Source organism: Miniopterus schreibersii (assembly GCF_964146895.1).
Source record: "Miniopterus schreibersii genome assembly, chromosome: X".
NCBI lineage: Eukaryota > Metazoa > Chordata > Mammalia > Chiroptera > Miniopteridae > Miniopterus > Miniopterus schreibersii.
Window position 1 is genome coordinate 6757664 of NC_138104.1, and position 23095 is coordinate 6780758.

Here is a 23095-nt window from a genome sequence, read left to right on the forward strand (position 1 = left end):
CTTGTTGGTTCTAACCCTTCATTTTCAAATCTCCTTGGCTCTTAATTCTGTCATGTAAGGTTGCAGAAAGAACTCTTAAATAGGAAAATAAAGTCTTGGAACTATCTTTCTAACAAAGACAAGAATCTTTATTACTGAGCAAAAGTCCAATGAGTTATTTTCTTTATAACTGAAATTAGATTTAGAGGCCAGATGCAACACTCTCCAAAAGTTGTTGACAAATTTAAGAAGATGCAGAGGCCAAGAGTTAGGATGGTAATAAGAGGTAATGCTGCCATATATGGAGGAGCTTGTGACAAACAACTGAGGAGGTACTTGGAAGGTTTTTTCAATATTGGAAGGGCTGGCCTATGAAAGAAGGCCTAGTTGTTCACTTCTGATGGCAGAGCTAAACATACAGGTAGGTGTAATGGTGAAGCTGACTTGGGCTCTGTATTAAGAAGTGACCTAATGCATGAAGCCCTGCAAAAGAAAGAGAGCTGGCCATCATGGAAGAGTTTAAGCCATTTCAGAATGACTACAGGCTGGATAGTGCTCAGAGGACTCCTGCTGCATAGTGCCTATTTCTAGATGTGAAGAAGTAAAGAATGGGACCAAGTGGAAGGAAGGTGGAATCTCAAAGTCCATGAGAAAGGAAACATGCTAACACCTATGTTCAACCATTACTATCCATTCGCAATTTCTTACAAGTGGTCAGTGGAGATGTCTGTAAAGGTAAACACCAAACATTTTTAACTCGAAATGGACCAGAAATAGAAAGCAAGGTTGTTGTAACTTCCCCAAGGTGTCTCTGTAAAATAGAGCTAATATGAATCTCCCAGCATGATGTTTTCAGAAGAGAGACCAGTTCCAAATGCTGTCTAGACTCTCCAGTCCATTTATGGGGCCACCCATTTCAAAATCTTGCCTCTGGCAAGTTGCATAGAAAACAGCTTATTATGGCCCTTTTGTAAACATCCTCTTCAACCTCAGTCCCTTTGTTCCTCCAAAACTAAAGTCCAGCTATGTGGAAAACCAGGTCTTTATGCTCACAATAAAGTGATTTTGCTTTAACTGTATTTAATTTAGTAGAGTTGGCATCAAATATAAAGGATAATGCCAGTAAGTGTTGGTCAATCTGACCCTGTCCAGAAAGCAATGCTTATTTTATTATACAGCTGCAAAAATATTGTCACAAGTATCTATGACTATCTGTAAAGTACATAAAGTTATTAAAACACATTCTTACTAAAGAAATACAAAAAATTCCATAAACAAATAAAGCTAGAAGTAAGCATATTTCATTTGCTTCAAGAACACTAAGGAAGCCACTGAAGCAAAGCTTCTGATGGGCTGGCAGGCAGCAGGAAGATGATTTCAGAGATGATATGACATGATAAATTGCCTCTGCTGTGCACAATTTTCACTCCAGAGAATAACTCATCTCCAACTCCCATCACATTGTTCTTTCCCACTGATGCGTATGTCAGTTTCTTCATCTCTGGAGTCTGAGCAGGACCTAGTTTGTCCTTTGTGGCTGTAGCTCCAAAAATGTAAAAAAAAATGAAAGAAAAATAAACCCACAGAGTACAGCTTGCTTTTGAACAACTTCTAAAATGTCAATGTCATTATTTGTGTCCCATATACATGTTTGCATTGAGAGTCCAGAGATACCCGTAGAATAATGCTCTTTTGGGTCAAGGCACCTTGAGGGGAGGCAAGAGCAGTCAGACTGTGACCCCATGGAAGCTTTATTTGGAGATCTAGCTCTTTCCAAATGTGTGAGTTTGAGCAATTCACTTAACTCTTCAGTTTCCTCATCTGTAAAATATGTATATAATACAACTTCCTGGGGTTGTTATGAAAACTAGATGATGTCATGAATGTAAGGTGTCTAGTTGCACAATCTGTGTCTGTTAATTGGTGCCTGGTATTATTATTCAGTCGCTTAACAAATATTTATTGAGCACCTATTTGCCAAGCACTATTCTAGGTGCTGGGAATACAGCAGTGAAAAATGAAACCAGCCCAGCTGGGCGTGGCTTAGCGGTTGAGCATCGACCTAGGATCCAGGAGATCAGGGTTCGATTCCTGGTCAGGGCACATGCCCGGGTTGCGGGCCAGTCAGCCAATCAATGACTCTCTCATCATTGATGTTTCTATCTCTCTCTCTCCCCCTCCTTTCCTCTCTCTGAAATCAATAAAGATATGTTTAAAAAAAAAAAATGAAACCAAAATCCCTTCACTAACAGATCTTAAACCTACTGAAAGGAAACAAACGACAAAATAAATAAGTAAAACATATAGTTTGCCAGAAGGCAATAATTGTTATGGAGAAAAACATAGCAGGGATGGAGGTTAGGGAGTGCTGGCACTGAGTGTAGGGGTGCAGTTTTTGAGGGAGTGGTTACCTAAGATGATGCTATGTAAGCAAAAACCTGAAGGAAGTGAATGAGTGAGCTATGAGCCATGAGCCATGAGGATATCTGGGGGAAGTATGTTTCAGGCACAGGGAACAACACTCAAAGCCCTGAAACAGAAACATGTGTAGGGTGTTGAGAAGAACTGGGAGGCCAGTGCAGAGTGGTATGAATGATGGGGAGAGTAGTTAGAAATAAGGTCAGAGAAGTAACGGGAGCCATATCACATAAGGCCTTGTAGTGTCTGGCATGTAGCAGGTGCTATATATGTAATAGGTGTTACTATATAATGTTATAAATATTAAAGAATCATCCTTTCCTGAGTTGAAAACTATAGAAGGCACAATGGTGGTAACAGGGAGATTATTAAATAACCAGATGAGAGATGATGGTGGCTTTGACAAGAGTAACAGCAGTGAAGGTTGTGAGACATGGTCAGACTCTGGATATATTATGAAGTTAGTACCAAAAGGATTTCCTGATTAAGTAAATGAGTGTAAATGAAAGCAAGGAATCAAAGATGACTGCAAGGTTTTGGTGCCTGACCAACTGGAAGGATGGGATTGTCATGATCTGAGATGAAGGCTATACAAGTGGAACAGAGTCTAGGAGACCATCAGCTTGTTTTGACCATATTAAGGTGTGTGTTTTTTGGTTAATCTTCACTCAAAGCTATTTTTTCCCATTGATTTTTAGAGTAGAAGGGAGGAAAGGAAGGGGAGAGAAAGAGAGAGAGAAACATCGATGTGAGAGAGACACATCAATTGGTTGCCTCCTACACCCACCCTGGGGATTGAACCTGCAACCCAGGTACATGCCCTTGACCAGCAATCGAACCCACAATCCGTTGGCATGAGGGCTGACACTCTAACTACTGAACCACACCTGCCATGGCAGACCATGTTAAGTCTGAGATGTCTTTTAGACACCCATGTGGACAGGTTAAGTAGGGAGTTGGATAACCAAGTCTAGAATTCAGGGGAGAGGCCCATGCTGGTGTTATCAAGGTATGGATTGTACCAAAAGTCACGGAACTGGATGAGATCACCAAAAAGTAAGGATAGATAAAGAGGAAGAGGAACTGAGCCCTGGAGCACTCCAATGTTAAGACGTGAAGGAGAAGAATAGGCACATCCATAGAGATGGAAAGTAGATTCATAGTTGTCAGGGGCTGGGGGTGGGGATAGAGAATGACTATTAGTAGATAAGGGGTTACTTTTGGGAGTGATGACAGTGTTTTGGAATTAGATCATTGTGACGATTGCCAATTCTGAATATTCTAAAAACCACTTAATTGTAGACTATAAGTGGGCAAATTTTGTGGTTTGTAAATTATATCTTAATTTGAAAAAAAAAAAAGTCAGAAGAGGAGGAATCAACAAAAGAGATTGAAGAGCCATCAGTGAGGTGGAAAGAAAACCAGGAAAGTAGATAGATTGTCCTAGAAGGAAAGAAGAAAAAAATGTTTCAATAGGAGTATGTCAAATGCTCCTGAGACTTAACCTAGGTTGAGGCTACATCATTGGATTTAGTACCATGAAAATCATTGATGACATTAACAAGCTATTTAGGTGGAATGGTGATGATGAAAGCTTGACTGGAGTGAGATGGGGGAAAACAGTCATTGAGGGGGACATCTGTAATACTTTCAACAATGAAGATTTTTTTTAAAAAGTCATTGATCATTGTTAGAGGATGCTAGACATTCAACTCATTATTTTGAAAATTGGTAAATAGAGAGAAAGAATCAAGCACTAGGCCCTGGCCTGGTAGTTCAGTTTTTTAGAGCGTTATCCCGATGCACCAGGATTACAAGTTTGATCCCTAGACAGGGCAAATACAAGAATCAACCAATGAATGCATAAACAAGTGGAACAGCAAATTTCTTTCTCTCTCTCTTTCTCTTTCTCTCTCTCTCTCTCCCCTCTTCCTCTAAAAAAATCACTTCACACCTGTCAGAATGGCTGCCATCAACAAATCAACAAACGATATGTGCTGGCAAGGGTGTGGAGAAAGGGGAACCCTGGTACACTGTTGGTGGGAATGCAGACTGGTGCAGCCACTATGGAAAACAGTATGGAGGTTCCTCAAAAAATTAAAAATGGAGCTGCCGTTTGACCCAGTGATTCCGCTCCTAGGAATGTATCCTAAGAATCCTGAAACATTCATCAGAAAGGATTTATGTACCCCTATGTTCATAGCAGCACAGTTTACAATAGCTAAGATCTGGAAACAGCCCAAGTGCCCATCATTAGATGAGTGGATTAAAAAGCTGTGGGACATTTATACCGTGGAATACTACACAGCTGTAAAGAAGAAGAAGCTCGTACCCTTTGGGACAGTATGGATGGTCCTGGAGAATATTATGCTAAGTGAAATAAGCCAGGCAGCAAAAGAAAAATATCACATGATCTCGCTTATACGTGGAACCTAAAGAACTTAATAAATTGACGAGCAGAATAGATTCAATGACATGGAAGCATAGTTGAGACTGACCAAATGTCAGAGGGATGGAGGGGGAGAGAGCAACCAAAGAATTTATATGCATATATGCACAACCCAAGGACACGGACAATGGTGGGGAGAGTGACTGGGGAGGGGGAAGGAACGGTGGGGAATGGGTCATTGGGGAGAAAAAGGGACATCTGTAATACTTTAAACAAAAAAAATAAAAAATAAAAATAATAAAAAAATTTTTTTTAAAAAGGAATTGGTACCACTATAAAACCATATAGTAGATGTAGGGACATTTCTATTTATAGAAGTATTTCCAGCTAATAAGTGAAGATGGACTGGCAGAATTCTAATATCACCACTTTGCAACCCTCAATGGAAATCTATGCATTAAATTAGTAATAGCAATAACTGTTAACATCACACTGGGGAGAATTGTTATAGCTGTGTCTTTGAGTAGGTGATAGGGGTTGGGAATCTCATGAAACAAACACCTCTTCCATTGTAACAGATTTGGTTGTGGGAGCTTTTGAAAGTTCTTTTTATATTCTGCTTGCTTCTACTTTCCCAATACAATGGGAAAATAGATCACCTACTAAAAGTGAAAAATAGGGAAAGAGGTGATAGAATTTTGAGGAGAAAGGAGTAAATGTGGCATAGTCTTCAATGACAGTTGGAGAGTGAATATCTAGGGAAATGGTTTGGTTGCCAGGTGACTGCAAGGACCTAGTTGTGGTTGGTGGTCATGAATTTAAAGTGAGACCAGATATTATGGTTTTGCATTTTCTTTCAGTCACATTTCAGCTGCAGGTGCAGAGCAAGGAGAGCGGTGAATGAACATAACCAGGTTTGGGGTTTTGCCAAATAAGTATGTAGATGTGAGAAGGACTATGAGTTGGAGTGCATGCAACTGAGTGACTACAATGCTTGACTATGGAATGTAAGCTCAGTAAGGAGGGAAGAGAGGGCATCAATGGGGTAATGGACAATGAAAAAGTAGTAGGATCACTGGATAGGAGGTCTCATGGGGTCAAAAGATAGTTGGGGTCACTACGGGAATGAGCTGGACAGATAGGAGATGCTAGTTTCCTATCTAACCTTGCAATGAGACAGTGAAAGTTTTGGTAGAAAAATTGGTAATGGCCAGTCTAAGGTATGATCATGGAATTGAGTGGTTGAGGTGGGGCAGGGGGTAGACAAAACCATTGGAGGAAAGGAGGTCCAGGAACTGAAAGGCTAGGGGTGAAGTCTCTTCCTTACGGGTATTGAAGTGGCATGGTGGTATTAGTAGAAGAGGTTGTGGTTGTGGTGGCAGCCCCAACACATGTCCTTGTTATTGTTTTATTTTGAGGAAGGAGACAAGTGCAATTCTGTAGAGTTCAAAGGTCTCCCCTTCAGAGAACTCTTCTCTGGACATCCTGGTTAAATGAGCTTCTCTTATACTCTGTCTCCTCCCCTTCCCATCGCCGTGCATCCTATTACTCTGTTATTTTCTTTAATGCACTCATCACTATCTGAAAATATCATACTTTAGTTATTTTCTTTCTTTTTGTCTGCCTCTTTCACTGGAATGCCAACCCCATGAATTTGTCTTCTTCAATGCTTTATTCTCAGGACCCATTCAGTGTACTTAATAAATGTTAGAAAATTATTTTCTAACATTTAGAAAATTATGGAAAAAAGAATGAATTTAATCATGAGTGTGCTGCTCCCTCAGTATACAGGGGGACCCTTTTTGAAGTCTTTGAAAAGATGAGTGAACAGAATGCATTTAGAGAAGAGTGAGCCTGTGTTAATTAGGGATGAGAGGCTCTGTGATGAGGGCTTCATGGAGTGTGGAAGATCCAGTTACGAGTCTTCGATTTCTGTAAAATGTGGCCACTTTTTTCCTTTGGAAGACTATTGGGTGTCACATTTTCAAAGAATATAGAAATACAACTGAGTGGCTTCCCCTGCACAACCCATTAAGGATGCAATCTTAGTTTCCAGGCAGTGGAGGAGTGCAATCTTGGGCTGCCCTCCACCCTGCAAAATGTTGCCTTTCCTCAGTGGCTCTATCTTCACCTTTTCACATCCCATTATTCCTCCACTGGCTCCAATCAGGCTTCCATACCCCGTCACCTCTACTGAAATAGCTCTGGTCGAGGACACCAGTGACCTTCTGTACCCCATTCAAAAGACATTCCACTGTGTCTGTCTCAATGCTCAGCAGCAGCAGTGTTAGACTCATTGACAGCTCCCGCCTCCCTGAAATACTTTCTTCGCTCAGCTGCCATGAAGATACCTTGGGTTTTCTCCTATCTTACTGGTGATTCCTCTTCCTCTTCTTGACCTTTAAATGTGGCAGTTACGGACTCAGGGCTCAGTCCCCGATCCTCTCCTTTTCTCTGCCTTCATTCTGTTTCTGCCTGTTTTCCTTGGCATCTCCTCTCCACTCTCATGGCCTCAACTGCTGCAACTCCCATCTATCTAGCAACAGGGCTCTAGACTCCAGAATTTCCATCTACCTACTAGATATCCCTCAAAGTCAAAATGTCCAGAACAGAGATCTTCATCTTGCCTCCACCCTCCTCACCAAATCGCATACTCTGTCTCCATGGCACCAACATATATCCAGTTGCTCAGGCCAAAAACCTAGGTGGCACCATTGACTCCTCTCTCTCCTTCATGCACTTCCATTTACAAATCCTTCATCAAGCCCTGTCAGTCTTACCTCCTCAGTATCTCATAAATCTGTTCACTTACCTTCATCTCCATCCACCACCCTGGTCCAGGCCAACATCTTCTCTTATTTTGGTGACAGGACCCACCTCCTAACTGATCTTCCTGCCTCCACTCTTGTTCCCTTACATAGAGTCCAATCTTCCCATAGCAGCCAGAACAATGGTCTTTTCAAAACATAAATTGGCTTATGTCTCTCCCCCCCACATAACACTGATAGTTCTTCCATTATTATCAGAATACAAATCACAAACCCATAACAAGACCATGTCTACCTCTCTAGTCTCTCTGCCCATGACTCCTTCCCCTTCCTCAAACGCTGTGAACTTTTCTTGCTCCCTCAGATATGCTTATGCACTGCTACTCTGACCCTATCCATTTTCTGTCTCTCCATCTAGATTAGAAGCTCTGGAGGGTAAATACCTCTTCTCTTTGTTACCCTCCTTTTGCCATGTGTCTAGTTCACAGTAGCTTCTTTGCACCACCTCATCCCCACACTGGACTATTCCTCACCTTCATCTTTAAAAGTCTGGCTATTCATCCTCCAGACCTCAGGTTAGAGGTCATCTCCTCATGGATGCTGTCCCTGTCCACCCTTTCTGAGCTAGCCATCCAGTCATTCCATCATATTACCCTACTTTCATTCTTTGTGCTACACTTGCTACTCTTGGGTATTTCCCTTGCTAGTGAGTTTTTTGGTTTATTTATTGTTTATCTTCCCTAGCAGGACTTTATGCTCCACGGGAACAGGGAACTTGTCTGGTTTTGCCCTACATTGTAACATGGCACCTAGGTTAAAGCTTAGCACATGGTAGGATGAATGTTGGATGAATATATGTTAGACGAATTGAATCAAACCAATAAATGATTCAATCAATCAATCAAATGCAACCCTCAGAGGAGAGCAGCAGTGTTTAAGTAGAAGTGGTAAACTAAATGAAGAGCTGTGAAGCCTCAGCTGGAGCCTATGATGGATCATTAGTGGCTGCCTAAGGGCCTGGCCTACATTCTCCCAGCATGAATTGTTTCTGGCACTCACAAAAGGAGAACAGTGGGAAGACTCTTTTTTGAAATTTCCAAATGGGATAGACCCTTGAAGGAAAAATAGAAAAAAGAACCCCCCCCCCATGGCTGAAGGAAGGGGACGCAGAGGGTGGCTTCTCAGAACTGTCAGTAGGTGCTGGAGACTGGTTAATTGGTGACAGGTAAGGCTTGGGACATGGATGTCACATGAACACCCATGGAAACAAATATGCCATTGGCTAGTGATGAGACCCAGGGCAGGACTGACCTTCCCAGATGTTTAATGGCTCTTTTGAACAGTCTCTACTTTTCTGGAAGACAGTGAGGAGGAATATTAGCTAACAGTCCCTGCCTTCCATCACTGCCCTGCCTCTGTCTTCAACACTCCTACCTCCCCACTCTCTTCCCCTCCCTTCACACACCCCTCCCCCATGCCACCAATAGCAAGAACAGAAAGCCATCATTCCAACTCCAGAAGCTCTGTCGTCAGGAACGTGTCCAACCTACTAAATCAAGCTCTTCACTCCGATGAATACTAAGAAGTGAACCTCAGTGGCGCTCTTGCCAACATAACCTCTCCCTTGCTCAGCATCAAAATGGAGGTTCTCAGCTTTCCAGCAAACATTTCTGAAGCTGTCCCATTTTTTTTTTCTTTTCATTTTTTTTTAATGGCAAACTAAAGAGCTCTCTTGCAAAGAGCCCCTCCTCCACCTTGTGCTTTGGTGGAGAGCCATGCCAGTTTGGATATCTCCCAAGGACCAGACTTCTTATGCCAGGCATTTTGTGAACAAAGTAGGAGTTCCTTCAAATGCTGCCTGATTGATGGAAATCCTGTGGGATTCGACCCTAAGAGGATTCCCACCCGAAGGCCACTTGACTATTAAGTACTACCAGAATAGACAGTAAGCTCAGAATATAAAACCAAATGCCCCAAAGGCCCATTTGCTTGCTCTGTCACATATTGTTGCAGAAATATCAGAGCATTATGTGTCCTCTGATCCAAGAGACCCTGTGTGGTATTGCTCAAACAATAGAAAACATAATTTCTACCCTCGAAATTGTCCAGCGGGGCCAGGTCACCATATGTGTGAAGAACATCTTGTTCAAGAAGAAACGTGTAGTACAGACACATAAGGTGTGCCCAGCATTCTCTCTCTGCACCACCTCTTGTGAGTGGTCTGAGACTCTCAGCTTTCCCTGGGGATCCATGACACAAAAGCCCTGGCTCCAGAATACCAAGACCAGGACCCATCCCTCACCCAGGACTCTAGATACCAGCTCAGGCTTAAATTCTGGTTCCTGGATCAAGATAATCTCAGAAGAGCTGAAGTGCTTCCCAATCGAAACTATCCCCCTAAGTTAACTAGGGGTTGATTGAAAAGCAGCCCTCCAGCCCCCAGAGCCACGGTGGGATGCCAACCTGGGAGCACTAGTAATGAATGTACACTTGTGACTCCAGCTCTAATCCTCCTTGCTTCTGAGTAACCCACTTGGTTGTTCCCCATCACGCAAGCACAGTTATTTCAGTGGGAATTACAAATACAAACATGGATCTGAGTAACTGCCCCAGAGGCCTGCATCGGAGACCTGGTAGAGCAGAAATCAGTGAAGCAGCTGTGAGCTCATGAAATGTAGACATTTTGTGTGGGAACCAGTGGCTCTTGGGTGGGGGTGGGGGAGTAATAAAGGACAAAACAAAAAGCAACTTGCTTAACTGGCTATCTTTTTGCTTCAGAGCTGGCCATGCAATATTCCCATTGTGAAAGGAGTTTAAGGCAAATGAGAAAGCAGAAATGTGGAGCAGTAAGTAGGCATTTCATGGTTTTCAGAAACCACCAAAGTCCAGACCCTTCTGCCACGGCAGTACAGAACACACAGCACTTCATGAGACAAATGTGGCCACCAAAAGTTGACATGCCCGCTGCCTCCACGTGGGCTCTCCCAGCAATCCCTGGCCCACCCACAGCGTACTGCATCCCAGCTCCTAGGAGACTCTTCCATCCAGACTTGGCTGTGAGAAAGGGAACTGAGCAAAGGGTTCCCTCACCCATTAGCCCACACTGTTTTTAGCCAAATGGGTACAATGCAGGAAGCCCCAGCAAAACCCACTGCCAGCGGCTATAAAGAGCTGGGGAAATGCAGGACAGATGGGAAAGGCGTTCAGAATATGAAAGCCATCCCTGAATAGGGAGGAGAAAGCCACATGTCAAGTGTTTCATTTCATGAGAAATCAAATGGCCCAAATGCTGAAAACACCCACCACCATTCCAAAAGGTGTTTCCAAAACATAATCTTGACTCTCAGTTCCTTGGGTGAGGCAAACCTCTTTGATCTGAAGAAACCACGTGTGGAGCGCCTTTTAGGGAACTACCTTCAGAACCTGCAGCCAACTCCTTGGGATGGCCCGAGTGCTAGATTGAAATTTTAAAAAATTGCCCAATGTTTGTCCATGGCCACTAGGCACATGCTCTGACAAGGCTGCACTACTTTGGATCCAAAGAGAAGGCGAAGGGGAATTTTCTCAGGTGTCACATAACTTGGCTCCGAAGAGCTGCCCCGGAGATGTCCAGCTCACTGGCAGCAGCATCGGAATAAGTGTGCAATGTCCCAAGGGGACTTCTTGGAAGGGCAAAACATTTAATAAATGTACAAGTCCTGATGTCATTTAATAAATATGAAAGCTCTGATATACTTGTTAAAACTCAGTCTCTACTTCTTGTTGTGCCATGTGTTTGGCAGGAGGGGAAGGGAAGGGGGGATGCCACTAAATTCACATGCTCTCTTCCGAAGGGGAAGGAAGAACGAGGCTTCAGTGCAGGGCTTAGCAAAATGTTTCTGTAAGGGTCAAATAGTAGATATTTTCAGCTTCATGGCCCAGATGGGCTGTGACATAGGCTCAACTCTGCTTTTGTAGGGTGAAAGCAGCTGTAGACAATATGCAAGCTGATGAGCGTGGCTGTGGGCCAATAAAACTTTATTTGCAAAAGCAGCTCAGAGCGGATTTGCTCTGTGGGCAGAATTAAGTTCATGGGTCATAGTTTACGACCCCTGCTCTCTGCAAAGTGAACACTCATTTGCAGACTCCTTGTTCAACATCTTCAAACAAGTTGCTGAAAGGTAAAGAGACAAGCAGAGGTCCCTGGGTTCCCATAATCGCTTCTCTTCAACCATTCTCAGTTTAATCCCATGATGTCATTCTGAAATGCAGTGGGTCATTCACGGGGTCACATTGCTCAGAGAAAAACAGGATGTTTGACACCTAAAATATTCAGAACAAGCTCAGAGATCATTTCTGCAAAAAAAAAAAAAAAAAAGCTCTTATATAATGGGAAACAAGGGGAAAAGGAAAGCAGCAATGGGCGGCTGAGTGGGTACAGCCACTTACAGAGAAGGTGTTCAGATGGCAAGCCGGCTGCCCTGGAGAGCACATCTCTGCTTGCAGCTGTCACTCCAGCGGACAGATGACTTCATTTCAGCTCCCCCAGATAAAGGGATAATAATCTCTCACTTGGGAGAAATACCATATGGTAGATGCTTTGAAAAGTAATAAGAAAAGTATAAAGTACTTAAGCGGAGAAAGTTACTTCCAAAAGCATGAAATTTGTCTAGAAAAGGATCAGGCCGTTTCTTTGAAATACCATAGCTTCCTAGAAAATCAAGTCTTAAATTCAAGGGATTAAGTAACAAGAGGGGCATTATCAAGGCAAATTGACGAGGAGATCCGTTTCTTGTTTTTACATACCTTTAGTGCAGCTCAAATCTGCAACACTTAGTCAACAAGGCCCTCCCATGACCTTCCTCTGCTGAAATCTCCCACCTCAATGCCCACTACTCTCCATTTTGTACTCTGAGCTCAAAAATACATAACAACTTCTAATTCTCCAAAGGCCCAGGGGCATGTGGCTTCATGCCTCTGGGCCTTTGCTTATTGGAGGCCCTTGTTTTTAGAAGGCCCTTCTAGTCCTTCAAAATTCAGCGTCCTTTCCTGTTCCCTGGCCCTCCCAAATGTGTTCAGTGCCCCCTCTTCTGTGCTACCTTGAGATCTTGTACATACTCTGTTGTACTTAGCAGCAGTCGAATCATTAACCTGATTACATGACTAGGGTGGGCTCCTTGCTGTCTGATTCTTTTCTAGATTCCCAGAGCCTAGACAGTGCTAAGCTTGTGGAAAGAGCTCCATCAACATTTGTGGACTTGGATGTCCAATAGTGGGGGCACCTTACTTGCCTGGGGGTTCTCTTTTGAACCAGAGCTGTATTTTCCAAGTCTAGGCTAGTTAGGGCTCCAGGTTAAAGTCCCTAGAACATAACCATTTGGAGCCTTGTATTCCTTAGTGTGAGGCTCCAGTCAACTGAGTCACTGTCATAGCTCTTTGATTAACTTTCTTAACTAAACTCTTACATACCAAGACTTCCAGTCCAAACACTGAGAGTCTACCAGCCAGCTCCTTCTTATCCTTCCGGTCTCATCTTCAATGTCTGTTCTTCTGAGAGGCTTTCCCTGACTCCCTTGTCTTGGGTAAGTCACCTCATTACTTTGTCTTGGTGCATTGTTCTTTTTTTGTTCTTTTTGTCGTTTCTTTATTTAAAAAAATTATCTTTATTGTTGAAAGTATTACAGCTGTTCCCCTTTTTTCTCCCATTGACTCCCTCCACCCTGCTCCTGCCCCCACCCCAGGCCTTCACTAGTCTATTGTCTGTGTCCATGGGTTGTGCATACATGCATATAAGTTCTTTGGTTAATCTCTTCCTGTCCCCCCTTCCCTCTGAAATATGTCAGTCTGTTGCAAGTTTCAATGTCTCTGGGTCTATTTTGGTGCATTGTTCCACTCATCACAATCTGTCATGATTTCTAATATTTCTTTACTTGTCTATTGTCTGCCTCTCCCACTAGACTCTAAGGTTAGCTCCATGACGACAGGGACTGCCTGTCTCATTCACTGTTGTAGCCCTGGCCTAGCACAGATATGATATTTAGTAGACATCAGTAAATATCCTTTGAATAACTGAATGCTGTGAGATCTGAGTCACATAACACACCTAGGATGCCTCACACAGAACCCATCACCTGTAGTCATATTTGAAATGTTTTCTTTATCAGTATCTCTTCAAACACACTAATCCCAGGGGGGAAAAACAGGGTAATAAAGCTACATTTCCCTCACTCCAGCACTTATAAAACTGCTTTCCTCCACCTGCAGACGAATGTAAAGGGAGATGATGCCAAAAGGAGGGCAACTGTCTTCTTTCATGTACAAATAAGACATGTGCACAAGTTGACAGCAGTCATGTTTCCTTCAAGTGTGGCAGAAGCTAAATTCCCCACAGCTTGAGCAAATGGAAAGACCAGAAATGTTCACACATAACCTTAAAAGTGGATGTGACCATACTGCAGAAAGGGAGACACAACCGGGTTAGGAGATTATGCCCATATAAGGCCCTACAGGCAGCTCCCAGTGGTGCTTGAGATAATTTGGCACCTCTCAGCAAAGACCAACAAGACAGGGTTTTGTTCACAAATAACCCTGGATCTGCTGTCTACATTTTCATCTAAACATTAGGAAAAACCTAATACTACCCTAAACATCTCAGGCCTCAAAGACTCTTGGAAGAAGTGCTGAAAATAACTCAAAGGTGGCCATCATAGAAATGCTCATTTGAGGCTCCCTGGAGATCTCCCTGAGTTGTTGAGGAAGAGGCTGGGGTAGGAGGATAGAGCTTCGAAAACCACCTTAGTTCAGACATGGGCTGAGACCTGCTTCCTTTTCTGCCAGCGACCTATGTGGCCAGGGACTCGGCAAACTCTTCCTGCAAAGGTCTAGATAGCATTTCCCACTTTGCTGGCCCACGGGCCTCTGTCAGGATTCCTCAGCTCTGCTGTTACAGTGGAAAAGCCTTAGACCATATATCAATGAATGGGTGTGGCTGTCTCAATAAAACTTTATTGGTGGACACTGAAATTTGAATTTCATATAATCTTCATGTTGTGAAATATTCTTCTTTTGGTTTTTCAAACCACTTATAAAAGTAAAATTCATTCGTAGCTTTCAGGCAGAATAAAACCAGGCAATGGGCCAGATTTGGACTGCAGGCTGGAGTTGACTGACCCCTTCAGTAGCAGTACACAAAGAACACAACCTCAGGCCTTTGCACTCATTTGATTTTTCAAGCTTACTTTTGCCATTTTTTGGCTGGGTGACCTTGTACAAGTCAGTAAAATCTCTGAACCTCAGTTTACCTATCTGTACAGATCTGGAATAAGGAATAAACAGATAAGGTGTGAGCCCTAGCTGGTTTTGCTCAGTGGTTAGAGCATTGGCCCTTCAACTGAAGGGTATTGAGTTCAATTCCGGTCAAGGGCACATATCTCCGTTGCAGGTTCATTCCCTGACCCGGTTGGTCTGGGTGCATGGGGGAGGCAACAAATCAATGTGTCGCTCTCACATCGATGTTTCTCTCTCTCTGGTTCTCCCCCCTCCCTTCCACTCTCTCTAAAAAAATCAATGGAAAAAATATCCTCGGGTAAGGATTAACAACAAAAAAAGATAAGGCATGAAAATCACTCAGCATAGTTCTTGGCACACATAGTCAGCAGTCAATAAATGTTAGCTCTTGTTATCTGAAATTGCCTTTTATCAGAGCTGGGATTCTCCCTTCTGATAAGCCTAGTGCCTACCACAATGTCTGGCCCACAAAAGATACTCATGATTTGTTTGTTGAATGAATGAAATTCCACTGAAATGCAGCAACTGATGCCTTCACTCTCTAGCTGCCCAGGCTGTTGAGTGTCAGCCTGCCTTACTTCCTGGTCGGGTCACTACTAAGAGCAAATGATTGAGGCTGGACTTTGTGCAATGTCAAGATGTACATGTGGTAGATGCTCAATAATTGCTTTCCCGACTGGGTGTGGCTCAGCGGTTGAGTGTCAACCTAGGATCCAGGTGATTGGGGTTCGATTCCCGGTCAGGGCACAGGCCCGGGTTGCGGGCTCGATCCCCAGTCGGGGGCGTGCAGGAGGCAGCCGATCAGTGACTCATCATTGATGTTTCTATCTCTCTATCCCTCTCCTTTCCTCTCTCTGAAATCAATAAAGATATATTTAAAAAATAAATTAAAAAAATAATTGCTTGATGAATGAATGAGCACCAACTGCCTAAGTCAAGCCCTGTGGTGTGGTGTTTGAAGTGCAAAAAAAAGAGATTTCCCTTTCTTCCTATTCCTAGGGATCATGATGCTACAGGGGGGTCATTAGGATGAGAGGAGCACCTCTGAAAATCTGCTTGTGGAGGCAGAATGTCATTGCACAGCACTACCTGATTGCCTTCCCCTCCTGTCTTCTTCAGCTGGTCCCACAGGGGGCCACTGGCCTGCCCACCACCTGCCTCCCTAGGAGACACAGCTCACACAAACAAACTGTTGGGGGCTTTTTCGAGCCAAATTGCTTTCTACACACACATCCTCGTGCAGAGGGCCACTGCTCCAGCTGCTAAGTTAAGAGAGGGGTTAGCCAGGGTGCTTCATGGGGGGAAGCCATTTATTTTTATATAAACAGCATATGGTGCTCATCTATCCCTCACGAGGAGGCTGTGTGAATTCCTGGCACGTGGATAATTTTAAGTTTCAAAGTTTCTCCTGGGTCCTGGGGTGAAAAAAGCTGCCGAAAACATGGGAAGGGAAATCATCTCGAGCTGTCCGCAGCAGTCCCTAAACCATGGAGAACATCACAGGCAGATCAGGGGCTCCAGCAAAGGCCTCCAGGGAAAGGCCCCAGTCTTGCCAATACCGTGTTGGTATCCCCACCCAGAGAAGCAGTGCAGGGATCAATGAGGGCACTGTGCTCAGCAGCTGCCTGCTGGGGAAGCCTCAGCCTTGAGCGACACTGAGAAGGGGCCTGTGGGCTACGTGAGCCCTGACAAGGCCCTTAAAGGCTTCCAGCTTTCCTCCAGAGGCAGGCTTGACTTGGCTCTGACTACAAATACTGTCAACCACATCAGAGCTGTTTTAAAAAAGCGCTCAGAAAATGGAAAATGTTAAGGGCATTTGTGGGAACCAAGAAGGAGCCAAACACAAGCATGGCATCATTTTCCCCACCACCCATGGAGCCACCTTCCCAAGTCTTGAAGAAGCAGACAGGGAAGTCAGGGGGCTTCCTGCCCCCTGAGCATGCCTTTGAAAGCTCCAGGGAGGCCTGCAGGAGACTGCATATCAGAGTCTGCTTCGACTCTTGGCACCCATGGCATCAGCTATTTCTTATGATTAATAATAATGGTAATATCCATAACAGCTACCATGGATAGAGTGTTCACTCTAGCCTGGGCACTGTACCAAGCTGTGTGATCTTGGACTTTCACTGAACCTGTCTGAGCCTCAATTTCTTGTTTACCTGTAAAAAAGCGATAATAATAGTGCTTAGCTCAGAGGGTTGTTATAAGGATTCAATGAGGCAATGCGTGTGAAGGTCTTAACCCTGTCCCTGGCCCATATTAGATACTCAATAAATGGCAACTATTATTATTACTATTATTATTATTTCATGTGAAAAATATCAAATGAATAGGATCAAAGGGGGAAACGAGAACAGTCTTAACTGTGTTCAACTTCTGTCTTCCGTCACCCTCCGTCTTTTCACCTCATCTTGGCTTTTAAACACAGACCCTTGCAATTCTCTCCCAACGCCTAAAAGGGCAGGTGGGGCAAGCAAGAGCTGACCTGGCCGTCAAGAAGCAGAAACCAATCACTCACGGCTGTGTGTGCCTATCAACAGCAACTGTGAGTAGACTGCCTCTTTCTTCCTCCCTGCCAGGTCCATTTTCTGCATGTTACGTCTCCTTGACAATACAACTTTGGCCTGGCTCCGGGGGGCAACACATGAGGCACAACATAGCAATGTGACAAGTAGTTCGTTGGGTTCCCTGCCAGGCTGTGTAGCTGTGAGTCAGAAATACCAAGGCATTTGAAAGCAAAATCCACCCCTTCTGTGGTGGCCACCAAAAATAATACCCCCAAAGGGATTTTCCCCCCTTCTCCTGAGTGTAAAGCAGAAGGGCGGGGGGGGGGGGGGAGGAGTGGCAGCAACCAGTCCGGTGAAGGTCAGGTTTCATCTTGCTGTGTTCATTTGTTCATTCATTTGTTCATTACATTCTTAGCAAGTATCTACTCTTTGCTGAGTAACATGGCACAGGCATGGAGGGAAAGGAGATGAGCGGGACAAGGGGCTCACCATTGAGTGGCAGAGATGGATAAAGTTAACGAATAATTTTAATGTGGTGCAGTACGTTCTCTGCCAGAGAGGAGCACAGGGTAGTTGTCCAGCCCTCAGAGGAATGGGAGTGTGTTGTTTTCGTCTGAGAAAAAGCCAGCAGCAACAACAAGAAATGGGATTTGATGAAAGCTAGCAGAACGCAGCAGCCCAGGAAACCAAAGCAGAACGCACAGAGCCTGCAAAGCCAGCTCTGGAGCTCACTTGTCTGGGTCACAGTGACTCTGCTCCTCTTTGTTGTCCATCCCTGAGCCTGCTGATTAGGCTCTTGCCTCCAATCCTCAAGACAGTTCATCCTTAAGAAAATACTCACAATATTAAGCTACAAAATACAAAGTGAAGACACTCAATCCTGTATACAGCAGGATTCCAATTTTGTACATTTTGCTCCTGTACATGGAAGTACATATGCATATACAGTAAAAAGACTGAAAGGGAACTCATAGACACATTAACCGTGTTTATCTTTGGGCAGCATTTTTATATGCCCTTGTTTCTTTTTAAAAAAATATGTTTCTGTTGATTTCAGAGAGAGAAAGGGAGAGGGAGAAATAGAAATAGTGGGGATTGAGCCTGCAACCCAGGCATGTGCCCTGATCTGGAATCAAACCGTGACCTCCTGGTTCATGGGTCGATGTTCAACCACTGAACAACACCAGCCAGGCATATATCTCCTTGTTTCTTAGTTAAACATTTTAATTTTTCTGCAATGAGCATGTATTAATCTTTATTATCTGAAAAATAATTTTAATTTTACAAGTGAAGTGTCTGCCAAAGGCTACGTGTTGTGTGATTATGTTTATTGGACATTCTGGAAAAGGCAAAATTAGAGGGACAGAAACAAGTCAGTGGTTTCCAGGAGCCTGGGGTGAAAGGGGCTACAAAAGGACATGGGGATTTTAGGAATGATGGAAATGTTCTGTATCTTGATTGTGGTGATAGTGACATGACTGTATGTGTTTTTCAAAACTCACAGAACTTTACATGAAAAAGGATTTTACTCCCAATAAATCGTACCTCAATAAGTCAGAGTGCCTTTTAAAGTTAGAATCGGAATTATTTCTCCAGTTCTATTACCTCTGGAGAATCTGATCGGCCTCGGAAGATAATGAAAATTTTGGAGGATCTGGTCTCCAAAGGAAGATGAAAGAAACAGATAAAGGAAATTTCATATTCCTGTCAGTCTCTCCAAGTTCAGCCTTAGATGGCTGGGGCTTGAGCTTTGTTTTTTGTTCTTTGCTCTTTTTTGTTAAGTCACTTGAGACCAGGATTTATGCGAAAGACATCGTTTTCCTTGGGATTTAATGAGGTGACTTTAGTGGGAATTCAAGTACATAATTTACAACTGGAGTGATATCTTTATGAAACATTTACATCTGTGACAACACCTAATAAAACTTTTTATTGGAAACATTGCTTGGATGCTTAGAACAAACTGTCAAAATAATCCCCTTCAGACCAGACACTTCACAAATTGATAATTTATCCTGCTGCTCTTGCCACTATCCCATCTCAATTCAATCTGATGGGAAAGCAAGAAAAGGGCAAGCCAATGACCCCATTTTCTTTCTGAAGATTGGAGTTTTAATTTACTTCAAGGGACACAATATAAAGACTATTTTAGAGCAGGAAACTATATGAGCCAGAAGCTGGCAAGAAATTAATATGATCTGATGAAGAAAAGAGAGCTATCTAGGTGAAGACCTTCCTTCACACATAAGGGCCTGAGGGCCTACTCTGCTTATGGCACAGGGACAGGAGCTACAATTCTTGTCCTGATTACCAGGGTAGACACTGGTTTTCAAATTCAGTTGTATCACATAAATATTTGAGACTGTTTTGTGCTTTATTTACTATAGATTGTATCATTGTAAGTACTAATATTAGATGCTATAAAATTGAGGTAGAAACTGAGGCTACCCTGTTGTTTTTTCTTTAGGTTAAAAACAACAAGAAAAAGTTCTATAATATATCAGAGCTTTGGAAAGGAAGTGGGCAACTACCTCAATACAATAGGTCTCCCCTAAACCTGCTTTTGCTATTCCCTTACTGTCACTATTAGTCAGTGATGTCTCCATATTCCTGGATGCAATGGATGCTCTTCTTTCTTTGTATTACTTCGTCTTTTACTGATTTTGACAGTACTGACCATTCCTTTCTTATGAACAGTCTTTTCTTCCCTTGATATCTGTAACACCAGCCTCTTCTTTCCCACCAACCTCTCTAGTTATTCCTTCTGTCTCCTTTTATTCTACTTTCCATTTAAATGTCACTGGTTTTGCTTGGCTTTTTTTCTAGGACTCTTTCTATTATACACTTTCTCTTGATGATCTCATCCACTGCCAAAATCAGGACCTCTCTCTTGTGCTTCAGGCTTATATACATAACTTATCCTTTAAGGCTCAATTAAACACCACCTTCTTCAGGAACCATAGAATAAATAATTCACCTAATTACAAGTCTGTCTCTACCACTAGACTGTGAGTTCCTTAAGGGCAGGTGCCATGCCTTATTCACCTATGAATTTCCAGTACCTAGGGCAGGCATTCAGAGTTTGTTTAATGAATAAATAATTAGTAAAATCAAGTAGTCTCCTAGGAAAGGTAGAGGTTTGAATCCCATTGCAGATATTCCTACCAATTGTTCAGAAAGAGTAGAGCTCAGTTGCAGATAGTATAGTGTAATGAGAGCAAAGTTGCTGGCTCCATCATTACACAGACCAACCAGCTTTGTCCTGGATCATAACCATAGGCCAACTGTGAACTCTGGCCAGTCATCTTGAAAAGGTGATGTTGGTCCAGAGGAGTGGGTGCAAACACAGAATCACTAACCCAAATGGTGATAGCATCTAGCCAGCCCCAGCAAGTAATCTTCCTCTCTCATTGGTGTCTTCACCTGAACTCTGTAGGGTGAGACTGATGTCAGTTCAAGAAAACTTTGGGGAGAGGGGGAGAAGAAATCTCCTTCCTTAGTGTTCCTAGGGGCTACAGATCTAACACCACCAGCTCCTGGGAAAGACTATGGTGAACCAATAAAATTTTCTTTACAAGTGGAGGGTGTACTTTGTGAGGTTCTGAGTTGAATATACATTTTTAAGTCAGTACATGAGTCCCACAATTTCTCAGTGGAGAAATAAAATTCTTCTGAGGAATGAATGTAATCATGGGTTAATATAAAAGCAATTTTAAGAAATACCTATCAGGACTAATATTATATTTTAAAGAAATGATCTACCTCTCTGAGAATCATCTTTCCCTCAAGGTAGTTCTAAAGTGACTTTTCCCAACGATTCCAGAGGCAAGGAAGACTTCATTTTGGAAACATTGGCTGGTGAGCTGGTGACTCACACCTCAGATGAATTAATAAAAGTTAAGAAAACAAAAACCAGATGTTTCCTTCATCATAATATAGGCGTGTATGATTTCTTTTGTCAGTTACACTGTCAATTGCTGATTTCCTTCTATTGAGGCAAAAATCAATTTTTTAAAAGTTTGTATCCCTGTATATTTGATTAACTTTGTTCCGACAGTTGCTATTTGGCTCAAAGGTCCACAAAGACTGCAGCCCAGGTGCTGACTGTTTCAGCAAGCTAATGGCACGCGGTGTTTGGGAACAGCAGACCAGAAGGCTCTGGATGCTACATTGGATTTGCTAGAGAACTCTTGCAACAGCCTTTGGGGAAAAGCACAGAGTGAAGCAGTCTCCTTGCTCACACGTAATCCTCCCCAGAACCAGGATGGGTCTGGCTAACTAGCCATGGCTTCCTTTCCAGATCCGGTATTCATTCCTTGGCCCTCTACCCTCCTGGAAAATGCTAAGGACTGCATTTTAGAGATCCCACAACATATATTTTCATTCTTCCGGCTAGACCAGTGGAGGATACATAGAAATCCAGAGTGATGCACTTTTAAAAAATTCCTAATAACACCACCCATCCTTCCCTGAGAACTTTGGAAGCTTTCTGCTTTTTTTTAAGGAAGGAAAATTTATTTTTTCCTCCATCCATTGTACTTTGGTTGAAGCACTTCTTTTCCCCAGACACCACCCGTACCAGAAAGCTCCAGATGTTCCTAGATTAAAATGGAAGAATGGATTACAAGTCCTGGTGTTTTTCAAACTTGCATCCTCTCCCAACTTTCTTGTTTGAGGCACTTAGTTCCCTTCTCCCACCCCTCTTTTCCCCATTGGGCTACATTTGCTCTTACCTATGTGATCCAGAGGCAAATTTAGATTTGTACCTTTACTGCTATATGTCTTAACTTCTTTGTCATAAAAGTTATTTTCTAAAATCATAGTTACTACCATTCCACCCACCCACTTGCCCAACCCAGATTTCTGGGAATCATTGTAAATGGCCCCCTATCAATCCTTCACTAGGTTTAATCTCCAAGTTCTGTTGAGTTGGAGTAAATGTCTCTTGCATCTATTCCCTCTTCTCCATCTCCATTGACATTTCTCTAGTCCAGGCCACCACACTCTCTCAGGCCAAGTCTTCTAACCATCATCTGTGTCCAATCTTGCCCCTATCTGGATAATCCATCTTTCTCACTGCAGCCACAATGAGAGTGATCTTTCTAGAACCCAAATTGATAATTGCTCCCATGCACTGTAACTCCCTGGTAATGCAGTGGGCATGACAGCCTGGGAAAATGTCTTACACCAGTACGTAATGAGGAAGTGTTAGTTACAGCTCGGCTGAATTCAGAGAAATGGCAGGGCTTCTCCAGCCTCCTCATCCTTCCCCAGGTTGTATGTTTATCATCTGGGCTTTCCTTCATTGTGGTGCCATGTTGTCTCTGTGCTTGCTAGTCTTCCCCACTGGACTGTGGACTCTGGATCTTGTTCAATTTTGTATCTGCAGCACCATTCACAGTACCCGACACAGAGCAGGCACTCACAACTGCATACTAACTGAGACACCTCTCCCTCCAAGTCAGTGTGTCAGTAACCTACTGCCCCTATAACAAATCACCACAAACTCAATGGCTGAAAACAACACCCACTTGTCATCTAGTTCTGTAGGTCACAAGTGTGACACAGATCTCATTGGACTAAAGCCAAAGTGTCAGCAGGCCTGTGTTCCTTCTGGAGGGTCTAAGGGAGAACCCCTTTTCCTTGCCTTTTCCAGCTTCTAGGGACCACCTTCCTCTATCTTCAAAGCCCGGAATGTAGCATCTCTCTGACCCTGCCTCTGTTGTCACATTTCTTTCTCTGAACACAGCCAGGAAAGTGTTGAGGGC